At 40.5% G+C, this 17,479-nt stretch overlaps 1 protein-coding gene across 1 annotated transcript in view; it reads right to left on the bottom strand.

Moving 5' to 3' along the window:
• LOC146002759 (uncharacterized) overlaps positions 1–17,193 on the bottom strand; it is a 38,302-nt gene extending 21,109 nt beyond the window's left edge. The window contains exon 1 of the mRNA XM_083140697.1: positions 16,979–17,193. The gene's annotated coding sequence lies outside the window, so the exon portion shown is untranslated. The remainder of the gene's footprint in view (positions 1–16,978) is intronic.
• Positions 17,194–17,479: the final 286 nt, after the last annotated feature.

The raw sequence follows: 17,479 nt of genomic DNA, 5'->3' as shown, positions 1-17,479 counted from the left end.
CTTTGAATAAAAAAAAAGGCAACAAAATGAGCAAATGAGATATTTAAAGATGTGGTAAAATACGTGTATAAAAATACTATAACTAACCACCAACAAAACTTGGCCTGAATGTTACGACTGAATTGTCTGGCGATGTTGTTAGTCCATGGCTCCACATGTATAAATCCTGGCCTGATCTAGTCTCCAGTAAATTGGTTCGCTTAAATCAGAATTGTTTTACGAGTATTATGCGACTTATTCAAACATATAAAAGTAGTTAGCTGTCTTATTATTTATATACAGTACATATAGGATAGAAGAGATTGTTTAATGCGTAAAAACTTATGTTTGTAGTTTTTAACAAGCACTTATTAAACAATTTTGCATCTGTTATTTCGAGACGAATCGAGACAGGAGTTTGAAACTCTAGACGAGACTGATAACAAGACATATTATCTCATTCATCGACTGCATTATTTTTATTCTTCTATTTCGAATTTTTCAATCCTCATCGTCCTGATTAAGCAAAAAGAAAGTATAATACTAACAATAAAAGAACCAAATACAAGAAACTAATGTTTGATGTAATACTTGATCGTATATTTTTGAAAGAACAGAGGTAGTAAAAACAATTTTATCTTTCGGGAGCAAGAAATTTACATTTTTAGTTCGTTGTGCTCAATGGCGAAATGTGAAACCATAGTATTGCATTATGTATAGTAAACGCCCGAACAAGACTAATATATAAGGTGCTAAGCAGGTCACAGTACCATAGGAAAAAAGAGTGTGCGAAACTCACTACGGTTAGACGGTTAGACGACAACTTCAAGTTACAAAACCGACAGTAATAGGCTCTCTTGACTAGGTAATTTGTGATCAATCTGTGGCTGACAAACCGTAAATGGAACCACTTACAAATCTACTAGAGCTATGGACGACTAGTCGAATATCTTGTGTTGTTTCAAAACCTTAATTAAAAAAAAAGATGTATTTATTTAATTTTCTTCTGTGATACGAAACCTCAATTTGTACAATGATTCGTGTAGCTACTCTTCGTGTTTAAAATTTGAAATAATGTACGAAAATAATCAAATTGTCAATTTTAGACATAGAACTATAATTTATATTTCATGTTATGTCTAATGAATTTTCATTAGAATTTTCAGTTTACTCGGAGCCAAAAAATGTAAATGGGTGTACGCGTATTGCTTATGCATCTTGCATGAGGAAATGTGCACCCGTGTGCTCGATTTCGTGCATTCAGTTAATGTGTGGCATTTTTCTATCTGCATGTGCAACAATGGCTCATAATTTCCATATTAGTTTCATGAATAAGTTCACCCTCTACTTTCATTACATTACAAAAAACAAGTACTAGACGCAACCTCTAAAATTCTAATAATATTGGCAAAAACAACTGAATTCGGCATGTACCAGCAAAGATATTCCGGCAAATAAGTTGCAGTTCTCGTTTAATTGTAATGTGTTCAAGTTTTCCTTAATTAAGGAATTCCATTATAAGGTAACGTGAGTGAAAGGCTATAATTTCCTTCTTGTTGAATCCGTCATGCGAGCAGATGAATTTTACCTTCGTGTCAGCAGGCCCACTTAACGTCGTCTGTCATCTTTATTTCATATAATTTGTACTGTAATCCTTACTCATGACTCATGCCGGTACATAATAACTTGCACATTCAGTGGCGTACCTTGCAATTTTATGAGGGTGGCCTTATTTGTCTACTTTATTTGCGAGTAACATCTGCAAGCTTCGAAAGGATGTCAAGAAACAAAGCCCTAAACCTATTTTAAATTGAGCCATTGTTATTCGTACCATTTAACGATTTCCCGCTTTTGAACAACCTTCAATAACACCATATTTGGAAGTTTGTTTATATCCTATCAGAATTCGATTTGATATTATACTTGAATTGGTAAATAAAAAAAATATATATTCTACGAGTTTTTTACCTATTTTGGGTAAGTAGTAAATTAAGCAGTCTCACATTTCTGGGCTGAGTAGAGTCACCATCTACTATTGTAGAGTATCACAACCATGAGGATAAATGATGATTAGAATAAATATATACATAAAAGAATGAACACAATGCAATGTTAATATTATAATCTATTTGACTGGATTAGATGAAATGAAATACGCAGGTAACGAAAACCCTATACATAAGATATTTTTTTCTACGGGAATTCCTTTGTAAGTACATCACAGTGTGATTGTTTCCATTAGGAAACCCCAATTTATCATACACACGATCCCAAAGTTCCAATTTGTTAACAATAAACTCACAAACTGAATTGTTTTATTGTATCAGCGATTCGAGACTGTAATGCACTCTGTAGTTTGTCTAATGTGAAGGATATACGTATGTATGTTTATTTTTATGTGAATTATATTATGATCTAATGTATTAATAGATACATATATGTTTTGGCGAGTTTAAGACATGTACAACGATAGCTACATAGGCTGTCTGTAGCTCTCAAACCGTGAATTAACAGTCGTTAATACGAATCGAGCACTCAATTTGCCCGGTCATCTGGCAAATAAATAAATTAATAAAATTTGTTTCTAATTTCGAACATAGGGAATGTGGTGGTAGGGCACTATACATTCTCTATCTCGGCCATACTAGATGCGATCAGCACCATGCCTTTATGTCCTAGAGTTGCCCTCAGGTACCCATGGATGTGAGGCTGGCTGAGCCCCATATGCTTTCATGGCACGCGGAATACACAGCCGAGAGCTTTACCAATTTTTAATGTCTAATTCGGTTATTTTACGCCACTTTTCTACTTTTCGAGATAATCACGACGTTGAGAAGACAAACACAATGACACATCCATGCATGGGCGTAACTTAAGGTGTAACTTTAGGGTGGAAGGGCAGAATCGAAAAGTTTTCCATCCCATAAAAATAGTATCCAGGATTATTTGCTAAATAAATGTTACATTTGCAAAATCACAAATATTACTCTTTATTACTTTACTCCTCAGGTCACAGGAGTTCAACAAATTTATCGTAACTTGTCAATTTTAACGACCCCAAAATATTTTGGTAGGGCAAGTGCCTGCCCTTGCCCCTATGAATTACCGAGGATTCGAACCTAGGACTCCTAGATTTGTAGCACGTCACCGTAATACGGTATTATTATTAATTTTTAGCTTTTGTTTTTCGTTCAAGTTCGTACCGTTTTATCTTATAAATAGCATGTGTGAGTATTACTTCCGTCGGTAAAAAAAAATAAAAAAAAAATACTACAGTCAGTTGTAAAATATGTACTCTGGCATCTTTGCACACAGCTTGTCATAAATCCAGCTCACGTCGAGCGCATCGTACCGTATCACATTTTTGTTCCCATTCGTCGCAAAAACTGTGAGAACACAGCTGTTCATTCAGGAATATACAAGAATGCACAATCCAGGCCAATCTCAAACATAACAATACGGCAAGTGAGAAAAGTGTTGTGCACAAGAGATAGCTCGAAAAACTCTCAGGCAACCAGGTTAGTGAATTTGTAGGTTGCGAATGCTGTCTATTTTCATGAAGATCGTGAATTATTAAACTTTACTCCTTATGTATCAGCAACAACGTGTTTTGAAGGTTGTTCAGCTTAGCAAGGATTATGTGCAAGGGCAATGAACGAAAAATCACCAGATTATCATACAGAAAGTAGAAGCTCGTAAAAGAGCAGTTGCAAGAGTTGCTTAATGACACCAAGCACTCTAATATACTAATGAATTAATTCCATGGTTAAATCGCATGCTCAATATGAACACAAAAAATACAGGGTGTTTCGGAAGTATGAAACATTAGTTTGAATTGCTCAACGAATGGAAAAGGATTAAATAAATTAGAATACAACGAACCCAAAGCAGGAAATTCCAATAGTTGATTATTTTTCTATAGAAAGAGGATTTCATATGAATACAATATTACAAGCTTGAGAAACGTACGGTTTTGGCACACACACTCACATTTATTAAATATTTTTGTACATTTTAAGCACGAAAAGTTGATAAATGATTTACCTTTTTTATTTTTTCACAAAAAAAGCGTTCTACGGGATTTTTGGCGTCTTAGATTTCTTTTCAAACAACTACGATGAGATTGAATGATGAATTGATGATACGATGGTGGACCAGAAATAGCTGAACCTCGCACAGCAAAAAATCTGTTAAATTGAATTGAAAGGGATGAAGGAACAACCATAAAAGAAACATCATTGTGCGGCCGGGTTATTTCATACACGCATTTCTATGGTTTTCCTCAGTCACTCAAGACTAATTCTAATTAAATGACAACCACTTCTTTCCTTCCATCAGCATCCAGCGACGGGACCAAAAAATAAAAATCGGAGAGAGAGAGAGAGAGAGAGAGAGAGAGAGAGAGAGAGAGAGAGAGAGAGAGAGAGAGAGAGAGAGAGGAAGCGGGTTGTTTTAGGTTCGGGTGATCATATTTAATATAACCCTTAAATACTAAACAAAACCGTATTCGGGTTAAAAGAGCATTTACTTATCTACTTTTTTCTTGTTTTGCCCCCCCTCCCCCCTTTTGGAGCCGCCACTTTCAGCATCATAGTTCCACCTCTCAGTCGCTGATTGCATTCATGAGTCTAGCGGTACATATTGTAACCTAGCTAAACATCTTCTCCAGCTAGCAGAGCAGAAATGAGAAATTACCAGGGCCATATACCACTTTGTATAAGATACACTTAACAAAAATGACATATAAGTTTTTATGTATTGAAAGGCTGCAAATGTAGCTTTCAGGAAAAAAAAACACAACAACAAGGAATCACGTTTCCCCTTTCTGATCACACCCTCCTTAATATTCCATAAACGCACTGGGTGCATAATGGAACAAATTTCGAAATTTTTCTGTGATTTTTTTTCTCAGATATTGAGTATATATCACAGTTATGCAATCACGAGCTCTGTGGCCGAGCGCGTTAAGCGTTCAACTTTAGATCTCGCCACTGAAGTTTCCGGGTTCGAGTCCCTAGTGTTCATCAATTCCAAATAATAATCCTTCATCCTCTTTGTCACGATTAGCAAAAAGGTGACAGAAAAGCTAGGTAAAATAACAAAAGTATAAATGCAATTATGCAATCTGATCGAAAGTCCCGCGCCAAGGGATGCTCGCAGGTTCGAGTATCCTGAGGGAAAGAAAGCAAGCAACTTTTCTCTCTAGATTTCGGTGTGTGTATGGGACCGGTGGACACCCACCACCGTGAGGAAATTGGAGAGCTACGAATGAGTAGAATAGAATAGAATAGAATGGTCTTTATTTAAGCAGGCGTGTTTCGGCCTCTAGGACCATTCTTACAACCAACCCTTGTCAGAGATACAATAAGTGAATACAAAAAAAAAAAAAAGAAAAAAAAATACATATTGATCATGATAATACAATAAAGATAATATAAATATTATACAATGATAAAATAATACATTGAATACATTAGTATATATATAATGTGGAGTAAACATAAGTAATAAGTCTTCAGTACTTGATTGTGTGTGGGCGGGGTTGGGGGTAGGTTTGGTATGCATTATTATATGATGTATAAGTGCAGGTGCAATTGTTAACATATGAAGGTTACTGTAGTTGTTGGGACAATAATAAGTTCTTTAGATTTTTCTTAAAACTTTGATGGCAAATAATGTTAGTCAATGGTGCAGGCAGTTTGTTCCATTCCCTGATCCCTGTAACAATGAAGGACTTGTTATAGGTGGCGGTTTTATGTTTGGGGATTTTTAGATTGTGTTTCTTGCGGATATTATGTTCGACCGATGTTCTACGAGAACAGATCTTATCGGATAAGTATTTTGGGGAGCCACTCTTAAGTATTTTGTGCATCAAGGTGAGTATTAAGTATTTTGTTCTATTGTTAATGTTTAGCCAAGAAAGTTTCTTGAATAGGGGGATACATGTTCTTTTCTCTTTACGTTAAATATGAAACGTATACAACAGTTCTGAATTTCTTGAAGTTATAGTTTAGGCCATGGGAGATATTACTGTACATGGAGCGCAATAGTCTAATGTGGATAGGACGAGTGCTTGCATAAGGCGATCTTTAACATTAGCGTCCAGGGTGTGTTTTAAATGATACAAAGATTTGTGATTCCCCATACAGTTTTTCACAACAAATTTGACTTGTGCCTCCCTATTTAAGTGTCTATCGAACACAATCCCCAAGTTTTTGCTTGTATCCACCTCGCTTAGCGCTATACTGTCGAGAGTTGGAGGAGAAGGCGCGTTTTTATGAAGTTTTTTAAGGGTACCATGAGTTCCTATGATCATGAAGCAAGATTTTGTTGGATTTAATTGAAGGGAGTTTCTCTGTGACCAATTTGTTATAGCATCAAGATCGAATTGAAGTTTGGTCATCACATTATCGTAGTTTTCTGTATTACACTGAATATAGATTTGCGAATCGTCAGCATACTGATGGTAGTGGCAATATTAGACAGCTCGGTAAATCATGTATAGTAGTGGACCTAATATACTTCCTTGAGGGACGCCTTGATAAACAGCCAACCACTTAGAGTATGTAACTTCCGGTTCCCGATATTTGACACGTTGTTTTCTGTTGCTGAGATATGAGCGAAACCAATTTAACGTGTTTCCGTTAACGCCATAGTGATACAGTTTGGCCAATAGCAATTCATGATTGATCGAGTCGAACGCTCTTGAATAGTCCAACAAGACTAAAAGTGTAACTTTATTTTCATCTATTCATTTACTTATATTGTCTACGATAGACCGGCCACGGAAACCTACAACAACGGCATGGGGATCGTCGTGCTGACCACACGTCACACCGTAACTGGTTGGATGATCTCCCGCCTCGACAGGTTTGGTGTTATTTTTGTTATTAGATGGAACCACTAAAAGTTCAGCGCTTCTCACGCCTATGGTCGAGATTAAAGAGTTGGAGAAGCGACGTTCAGAATTCTCTAGCAAGCACGTGTCCAGTTGAGCATAAACATGCGAACAGGACGTGTACACGTGTCATCGTAATGATTGACCACTTTTTTTTTACCCTGTCAGCAGGTGACGGTCAATCGGATGTTGACACGCGTGAAAAGCTGCTCGGAAGAAAACCAGGGTGCTTCCTGATATCCAAAGTTGGCCGCTTGTCTCGGGGGAATCGGTGTCACGTCGCCCGAGCGGACCAGTTCGGAAGAATCTTTCTCCGCGTCGGTAAAAGTCCGGCGGAGAAAGTGGCGCGTCCTGATCCACTGGCACAGCTTCCTCCAAGGAGCCAATGGGGAGGACACTCCAGCGCCGGAAATATAAAACTCTCCCACCATTCCCCTTGCGCCGCGCAAAAAAAAGTCCAGGAAGCGATCGGATCGTGAAACCGGCGTACTTTCCCCACTGGCAGCTTGAATTTTCAATATCACTTGCAAGGACAAGTCGCCCGTGATACTGCCCTTTCCGCACACGCTGGAAAGGAAGTGGCGGGACACACCTCACGCGCGAAATCGTGACTGAGATGCTGTCAAAGTGGGAAAGGCGATGGAGCGTGCTGCTCGTAACATTACCTCAAGTATTCGAAATGAGAATGTATGGATGCGTATTTCATTTCGCCTCTCAGGATTTCGGGTTCAAGTTTCGGTATGGGCTCCTTTCTAAGTGCACTTTCATCTCATTCATCTTCATCGTTACGATTAGCCATACGCGGCATGAAACCGGCTCTAAAGAAAATCGTATGAAGCAACGTTGCAATGTATTTGAAGCTCTAGGCTGGAAGTAGAGTGCCGCCTCGATAACAACCGGCGCGGAGAACGCCTTTATGGCATTCACCCGCTGTAGCCGCCTTTACCTACGAAGGACAGTGCAGTCAAACAGCCAATTAAGCCTACCGCTGCTATCTGTTTGAGCAGCAAGCTGCAACATTAGAATCCCTCCTCCCGAAGCAGCCAGCAGGGAAACAGGATTTTGTCAAAATAACCGTTCTGCACTGTGAATGGCGGCCGGTTGTTAGGGTGGCCATAGTATAGTGTCGCCGGGTTGCCAAAGCCACTGCCCCATCAGCGCAGGGGTATAATGTCGGAGTCGTTATCGGTGACGACACTGGCACCGGCACGAATTTTTCACACGCACCAATAAAATAGGAGTTCTCGCCGATACCTTGAAGTTGTTACAAAGGTTTTGTGTTTGTTGCATCTTCGACGTAAATCATTGAAAGAATCGCACAGATATGCTAGCGCTACAGTATATACGAGAACTGAAGTTTGCTTGCAAAAACGAGATCCCGTGTAGCAGAATGGTTTCGGTACGAGCGGTCCCGGGTTCGATCTCTGCTAGGGACTTCAAAGTTTTCGTGTTAACTCAGCATGACGAGGAGAATTAGGAGGTACTTGCAAGAAATAACGGCCTTTTGTCTAGAAAAACAGCTAAGAGGGGCGATGGGCCTCGATGCGTTGAACATGCCTCACCCGGCGTTAAAAGCCACTTGGTAGGCCTTGGCCTTCGCAAGGTTGTTGCGACACAGAGTTTAGTTTTACATAAAGGCAAACAATTCACATGAAAAATGTCAATTTTTAGGGTGTGTAAAGGGTGACCTTCTCTGAATGTCAACCTCTCTTACAAGCAATACATCCGGTAAATGCAGGCTTGCGAAGCTCTAGCATCTGGACCCACAGCCAGTATAATCAATCCACTGTGGGGTTTGTGTTGTGTGCTCTCCATGTGTGATTTTTCCTTCATCCACTTCATCTCATCACCATTCATCCTCATCTTCGCGATTAACCAAAATCGGCAAAAAGGCGAAGTAAAATGAACAAAATCAATTAATTCAATGCTGTAGGAGCATTTACAAACCCCTCAGAACACTTTCAATGTTAGATATGTTTCAATGGTCCCTCAAGCGATAAAGGTACTGAATAAAAGTACGGAGGTTAAAAAAATCCATCCTTTTATATTTTGCGAGGAAAGCCAAATCCAGATCCCGTGTGTAGCAGACATTCACAATTGTTTTGCTGCAGAGGTTTCTCCAAATTAAGAATCTCGCCGTGTCCTCATCTCGTAAATGGAAATCTACGCCAAGGGCAGAGAGAGGCAGTAAAACTTGACGATTAAGATCTTCTGATTGTCCTGGCACGATCCTGTGCATTAAACTCACGCTTTGGGTAAGGAGCTATTTCACGGGGTCTGTAACAGTTACCTGCAGCTAATATAGTTCGGAATACTTGTCAGCAAGACTGTGCAACACCGTACAGGTTGATTTTAAAAAATATATATATAGAATTGGCGATTGTAGGCAGATGATGACATTCAGGCCGTATGGGAACTGTTACTACTTATTTAATGTCGATTTGTTTGTTAATCCCGGGTTCGAATCGCGGCCTGGGCAAGGATGCTCTTTGTGAGTGTCCCTTCATCGATTCCATCATGTCATCACTCATCCTCATCTTCGCGAATAGCCAAAAGTGGCAGAAAAGTGAAGCAAAATGAACAAGATCAATTGATTGTTTAAGTTAATCGAGTCGATTAGGTTGAATGAATATTACATCCTGTTTCGGTTATTTTACGTAGCCTCTTTTACTTTTGGTTTAATCGCAACGGTGAGGATGAACTGATGAAATGGGCGATAGATAAACAGATTTCGAACTTTGGACCTCTTTTCTCGTAGCGCGTCACGATTACCACTACGCTAGTTGGATGATGAATAATTTGTGAAACGGAAGAGAAAACTACCACAAAAAAGCATCAATGCCTTATCTAGGATTCGAAACGTAGACTTATTATTAATACTTAGTGTTATTGATATTGGTCGTCCGTAATGGAGATCGCCGAGTCACCAATGAGAATGAACGCACGGCGTCTATATCCAGTCTTAATATCGAAGCGGACGGTGTTGGGGGTAATATTAGAGGCGAGAGTGAATGTTGAGAGAGTGGGGTTTAAATCTTCTTCTTAACTGACATTATTCTGTCCAGTACTCGAGAAAATTAATGATAATTAATTAATAAAGCAGATTAATTCTAAGCGTCGATGTAAAGGCTGGGATATTGTGGGGACCTCCATTCCCTAAAAGTTCTTTAAGAGGGGCTCACTAGTGCCTTTCCCGAATAATCATGAATCAGGTTTAATATTTGTAATTTTAAATGTACAGAAACAGGAGCGTAACCAGGATTTTTTTCAGGTACAGCCAAAGGTTTGATAAAGTGTTTTGGAAAATTTTAGGGAAATCTAGTATTGAAATATCAACTTCCAATGTGTTACCTCGTATATCAATCGTGACAACTGTAACCAAAAAGTACCACTTTGCGAGATTGTTACTGATCAGTGATCACATTAAACTCAAATGGCAGAAAATTTATGATTTTTCGCCGTCTTCACAGAATAGGCGAAAAATGTAAAATTCGCCAGAAACACTAAAAATCACGCAATCTTTTGGGACTTAGTACGAATGATTGGTTGGTTTGGATTATTTTACTCTGGTTTTCTGCCACTTCCGGCTAATCGCGAAGATGAGGATTAGTGATGATACGATGAAATTGATGAAGGGACGCTCACAAGGAACACCCACGCCCAGGTCGGGATTCGAACCCGAAACCCCTGGTGTCGTAACACGCTACCACGGAGGACGGCATCGTGAAGTAGTTGGTTAGAGCACCGAATAAGTAGTAAAATCACAGGCCTGTCGTAGGTTCGATCCCCACCACCGGCAAAGGAAATTGGTTCACCTGAAGACCAGAGAGGAGGTGCTCTATCTCTCGAAACGCAGTGAGAATAAGTTAATAGCACTAGATAGTGGATAATGTCTAATTAACATTGCATTCAAGTTATATTCTCACTAACATGCAGAGAGATGTTTTTATTGTTATGAATAATAATAATAACAACCCATGGCGCGACAGCCCTGAAAGGGCCTTGGCCTATCTCCCGACTGCCAGTCTCCCTCCCACAATCCTACCTATAGAGGTGTGGAGATCTTCAACCGATAATGGGGTGACGTGGGGTCAACACGCCGAACCCTCAACCGTTATAGAAGATTTCCGAGACCGGGTTACGCTACTCACTCGTAGGCCCCCAATTTCCTCACGTTGGTGGGTTGTCACCGGTCCTATATACAGGGCGATAACCTAGAGACTGAACCCAGGCGGACTCGAACCCATGCCTGCCGTCCCGCAGTCGGAGTCCAAGGCACGGCGCCTTACACCGCACGGCCACAGAGGAGGACTATTGTTATTTCAAATTTCACTAATTGCAATTGTATTCAGTAGGCGAAAGGGGGATGTACACCAAGTATACGGTAAAACATTTGTACTATTCGAGATATCAGGTGCTGTAAATTGAAACTTGAAAGGTGTGTAAATATCTTCAAACACACACACCACCCACTCCTCCTTTGTACCGGGATTTTTCAGGAGACTCAGGTGAGGAAGTACTCACATGGTATCAGCAAGGTCTTCCACTCATCTCGCGGAACTTCGAAATCGCCTAGAAATGAGGAAGACACCGGGTGTGCCGTCGAGCATTCCTTCCTTGTAGGAAACCGAAAGCACATGCTACTCGCGACTTCAGGGCGCTCTTCCGTCTCCTCCCAGATGTATCGTTCTCTTTCTCTGGTGCAATTTTCAAGTTATATGCAGCGGAACAAATAAGCCTTGCAGACAGTCGAGAGTGAAATTAGATAGCTTCGATTATGTCATCATCAGCATTACTCATTGTCCTGTTATGAATGTACCTTCACGTATCGGTACTGGGAGAAATTTCGCAAACACTTTTCATTCTGGTTGTTTCTCCGAACTTGTTATCTGTGTAGGAAGCGAAATCACAATAAAAAGCCCCCTGGCAGTCACTGGACTTGCAAGGGCTACTTCTCAGCGTAGTTAATTTTGATTTTGGTAATTCGTATCTTGATTTTATAGGCTCACATGTGCCAAAATGATAGCCGACTTAGGTGGGAAAGTGATAATGGTAGCGTGATACGACGCCGGAGCCCCGAGTTCGAATCCTGGGTCAAAGCATTCGTGTTTGTGTTTGCAATGAAACGTCCAAAAGCCAAAACGGGAAAATGTGGACAGAGATATTAAAGGAAATGACAAACAGAAAATTAACTTTATTCTCGTCTTTAGCGCGAGCGATTTCTTCAGGTTCGATCCCCGGTGGAAATTGCAGTTTCGATGTTGACCCAGCATTGTGAGGACAATTAAAAGATGAAGTGGCGAACTTCGCTGTGGAAAGTCAGTAATCAGCGGCAATGGACCAAACCAAGCGTCGCTCAATCACAGGCCGCTCGGCAGCTTTCGTCACTGACACAATGGTTGCAGCAGCATGGGAACGCGCTGATTAAAAATTCTCCAAGGGTTGATTTGATTTGGTTTATTATACTTTGTTTTTGTGCCACTTCTGGCTAATGATGAGGATGAGTGATGATATGATGAAATACAAACACAAAGAATATCCATGCCAAGGCCGGGACTCGAACTCTTTACCCTTTGTGTCGTCAAGCTATGCTAATCACTTGGACACGAAGGTCGGCATTCCAATGATTGAAACTAGTTGTTTGTTTTGTTTTGTCTTTAAACCCAAGCAACAGACCCATGAGTTTAAAAAATGTTAAAAATTACCTCAGATACTTTGAAGTGTCTAGGACTCCCAACTGGCCATCACATGAAAATTTCAATTCCCGTAGTGGAAGGAACAGCGCTGAGAAAGTGTTGAGGGAAGCAATCGGCACAGAGAAATGTTTAAAATGTCGAGCAATCCGCTTGGAATATGAAATTAAGCGATCGCCTCCCGACAACACGTCTAAAACTAAAGCAAAACCTTCAATGAGCATCGGATACGAGCTAAACAAAAGCTCATGACCCCCCTCCTCCCCACAAGTGAAGGTCTTTAATTTGCTACCGAGAAAGCCAATCACTGGCCATCTGTTTTCTATTTTGCAATCCATGCCACCTTTGTCATTCCTCGCGAAATCAGAAACAATAGTAAAAAAGAAACAAAGAACATTAAAATTGGATTTGCCATCGAGAGAGTCTGATAATGAAGCAACTTCAGTTCCGCTCTACTTTCGGGATTTAATAACGCATTCACTGAGTATACTACACCGGCGCTCTGCTGTCAATTGTCCCCAATTCTCAAGATTTCCAGGATCACGGAATTCGATAGCGGAACTGCTGGTGCCATCTCGCGACGTTTTCTATTTCTCTTAAATTTCCGAATCGTGCTCCGCCCATGATTGTCTTACGATTCTATGGATATTTTTAAGCTGGCAATATTGCTCAAGCAAGAACACTTCTTCGTTTTCATATGTTTCAACTTATCTCCGGATTACGTGGGGTTAGGGAACTGACCTTTTTCGTGAGGTTAGTGAACATAACTCTTTCTTCTGTGTTTAGGAAACATGGACATAGCCTAACTTAACCAATGAGGATCTTGACGCTTCAATTTGTTGAATTGTTGTTTCAAGTACACACAGATGGGCTAACGGTACAGGACCTACAGTTTAAAGTGGGGTCCGAACCATTACGTGTCTCCAGTGGGTATTGAACCCGGGATCCCTTGATTATAAGGTGCCGATGTTACCACTATGTCATCTGGGAGACTCGTTGACGCTTCAAGAACAACTAAGTGCGGTACGTATGTCTACATGTTCGCTAACCTCCACGTATCTCCCTGCCTGTCGTGTTCGCCGATCCCACGCAACCACAGAATGCGACTTTACAATGGAGATCCAATCATGTTTAGCCTCAACGCAGTAGTTAGCTAGCTAAATTATGAGTTTTGCTTTGTTCTCAAGTCCACTTTATGCACATAAAGGCTAATCGGTACTGGATTTACAGTTTAAAGTGGGATCGGAACCACTGCGTGCCTCCACTGGGTACCGGCCTCGGGATCCGTTGACCACAACGAAACGACATTACCACTACGCCATCGGGGAGACCCATCTAAATCCAAGATCTGGTGCGACGCCAAGGGTACCGGGTTCGAATCCAGCTCGGGCTTGGTTGTTTGTGAATGTCCATTCATCAATTTCAGCATTTCATCAATCATCCCCATCTTCGCAAATTAGCCAAGAGGCACAAAACGCGAAGTAAAATAAACTAAATCAATCAATCAATCAACCAAGATCTGGATTCTACGATGTGGAGAATCTGTGAGTGGTGAATTTGATCGAAGCAAACCGACCATATATTTATTTGGTGTCATAAACAGTAGTTTACAGCTACCTCATTATTATTATTATTATTACATACTTTATAGCTGTTTCAGTACTGTGAAATAATATTAAATTAAATTATATTATTTACAATTTGAAGCAAGTTCGCAGCTGGTTACACCTATGCTTAAATGGTTATTTTGTTGTAACAAATGTATCCTATGTATGTTATCCTACAATCACAGAAGAATGTAATGTCAAAACTTATTCAAGATATGATAGGCTGATATAAAAATTATAGAAAATGAACGAAGATACATAAAGTGAAAGAATTCAATAACCCATGAAGAAAAATGGATAATATAAACAATTTCCTGGTTTTGAGTTTGAATTTTAAGTAGACTTTATGCACAGCTAGGCTAATCCGAACTGGAACAGTTGAAAGTGAGATCCGAACCACTATGTGCCTCACCTGTGTATGGAACCCGGGACCCCTTGATTTCAAGACGACGACGTTACCATTACGTCATCGGGGAAGCCCAATTGAAATAGGAGGCTAAAGAATAAAATAGCAAGGAGAGCCATGCGATGCAACTAGCCATAGAGAGTTGATTTTTCTTTGATCCTGTACTTTGAGATGTTCTTAATAAGGAAACAAACTCAACCATGCAATGTTTTTCTTCTGCATTAGTCGCACTATCAACAGTTCGACCTACGTTGCGGTAGGGCTTTCCATGAGCAGACATGGGTTCGATTCTCGAAGTGGGTAATTTCTGGTGCGAATTTCCCTACAGGTTGATATGGTAGGTAAAAGCGGCCGGAGCGTGATGCTTATTCCATCACCTCCAGTGTGGCCGATCGATAATTTGTGGGCTCTTAATTTAATAGGCCTCTCGATGAGCCTCCATGCCAGAATGAAATTCACAAGGCACAACGTTTCCCTCTTTTTATCTTAATAAAAACTTAAATTCAATCACTTGGGAGGCAGTAATTTCATTTTGTATCTGTAACCCAGTTTTGCTTTTGCTTGAATACGTCCAGACGCTAATTGCGTATTGTTTAAATTGCTCGTTTGATTACGAAAAACATATGTAGGCAGGTTACACACTCTGAACACAGAGAGAAAGGCTTTTCAATGTGATTTTAATGTGGATATGGCTCCTTGCATTCTCGTTCTGAGCTTACATTAATATTGTCTGGTCAGCACCACCCTCCGAACGTTTCTTTCCTTGTGTCTACTTCCATAGGCTAATGAGAAATCGAGCACAGCTTTGTCTCGTGCAGTTCATACGCTTGACAGATTAACTTTAAGCAAATTGAATTAGCTAAAATTAGAAATTGTAGTTATTTTTATCAACAATTCAACTCACTTCGCAACAAAGCCACAAATTGCGTTGAACTGAATCTTACTTAACCTGTATGAACATTACCGATTCATTTCTTTGCTTTATGTGAATTTGTCAATTCAAATACACGTGCCCCGTGAGAAATTTTGTTTTGCTTTTATAATTATCTAATGTATCGTGGCAATGAGAGTACACACTATTATTGTTGGCTTATTTAACATCATTTAGTTACACCCTTCCGCAATTGCGAAGATGAGGAAAGAAACGTAGAAATAATGATGGAAGGAAGCTGCTGTGATCTTTCTTCAAGGTGCGATTTCGGTATTGGAGTGGAGTGACTGTGATGAATGATCAACATTTGAGCAAGTCATGCTTACTCATGATTAGAACACACAGTCCTCAGTTTTATAGCGTGTTATGCTAACCGCTATATCCAGATTCCGTGGCTACGAGTTTATTACTCTATTCACGATCTCGGCTCGATAAGTTCTGGGTTCGAATCCCGTGTCTGCTCTATTGTGTTTCTGCTTCATCTAAAAAGCAATTTTTGTCATGTCAGCAGCTCAACTACATCAATCGGAAGTGGACGTAGAATGCAAAGTGTGATCCGAAGAAGTGTGTAATGTGATTCCACCGGGAATCGAATACGGGGGACCTTGATTGAAGGGCTACAGCGATAGCCACTGTACTACCAGGGATGTCATCTATTTTGTCGAATCATCACTCTGAACTTAAGAGTTAGAATTACAAACAAACAAACCGCTGCATCACCGTTGTGATGTGCAAATTTAGGAATTACATTTTTCAAATGCCGATTCTCGAACCATTGCCTCCAAGAGAATGATAATCAAAGACATGATCGATTATGATCATAATGGCAGCTAGATTGTAAATGATGTATCTGCGTCGCCCTCCGTGATGACGCCAGGGGTATTGGGTTCGAATTCCGGCTAGGACATGGATGTTTGTGTTCGTCCGTAATGAGAAAACCGAAAATATAGTAAAAATTGATATGTGTAAAAGTTGATACAAAAGTGTGAATGAAGGGGGATACTACCGCATGGAGGTAGTAAAAAAATGCTTAACGCTCCCGCCTTTGGTGCGAAGAGCCCCGGGTTCGATTCCCAGTTTGAGGCCCCAAAATTTCAGCGTGGTTCCAGAGTCGTGGAGACAATTGAGGAGCTACTTGAAAAGAAGACTCCGGTCTTGAAACGTAGAAAACAGCGGCGATGGGACGCGATGCGCTGTCCACGCGTTACCTAATGAAAGAAGCCGATCTGGCAAGACAGCCCTTAGAGAGCTGTTGCGCCAGGAGTTTAGTTTTAGATTGTAAAGACTGGAAGTATCAGGTCTGAATTTCTGCTTGATCACAGCTGTTCCCTTGTGTGTCCCTCCATGAATGTCATGTAGTCATCGTCATAATAGCAAAAAGCGACTTAAAATAAAGAAAAATACATGTAGACTGTAAAGACACTAATTACTTTTTACATCACAGAAACAGAAAAATGTACGCACCTTGTAAACAAATTATCCGCAGTCCGAACAGATAAATCCACTTTTCGCCCTCCTACTCCAATGCAGAGAAGCACAAAGTTCTGTTACACCAAACGGCCACTCATGTTCACATTTCCTTCACCGAAACAGTCACACAAACACAGAAAAAAAAAGTTGCGCTTCGTTCCCCTCGCTCAAGTCACTTCTGTGGTGATCCTCGCCGTCCGTTGACTCACAGCGCCACCGAAGGTCTGAGGCGCGCGAGGCCTATCCGCCTCTTATACTGTTCCAGTTTTCGAAGTGGAACGTCTGTGTAAATGCACTCTCACCTGCCAAGGCAGCGAGAGGGAGGGGAAAATTGGTGCGAGGGTGTCTACGAGACAGACCAGCAGTAACCTACCCCAATATTGACAAGCGAGCCTTAAGAGTAACACCCTTGTTACGTTTTACCAACAGCCATGTAGATCTGCGGTAAGTTTGAGTGCGAGTTTCACCAAAAAGCTGGAAAAAATTGTTGAAACC

This window comes from Lepisma saccharinum, chromosome 1 (assembly GCF_977018435.1).
Source record: "Lepisma saccharinum chromosome 1, izLepSacc3.1, whole genome shotgun sequence".
Taxonomy (NCBI): domain Eukaryota; kingdom Metazoa; phylum Arthropoda; class Insecta; order Zygentoma; family Lepismatidae; genus Lepisma; species Lepisma saccharinum.
This window is presented reverse-complemented; position numbering and strand designations above follow the sequence as displayed.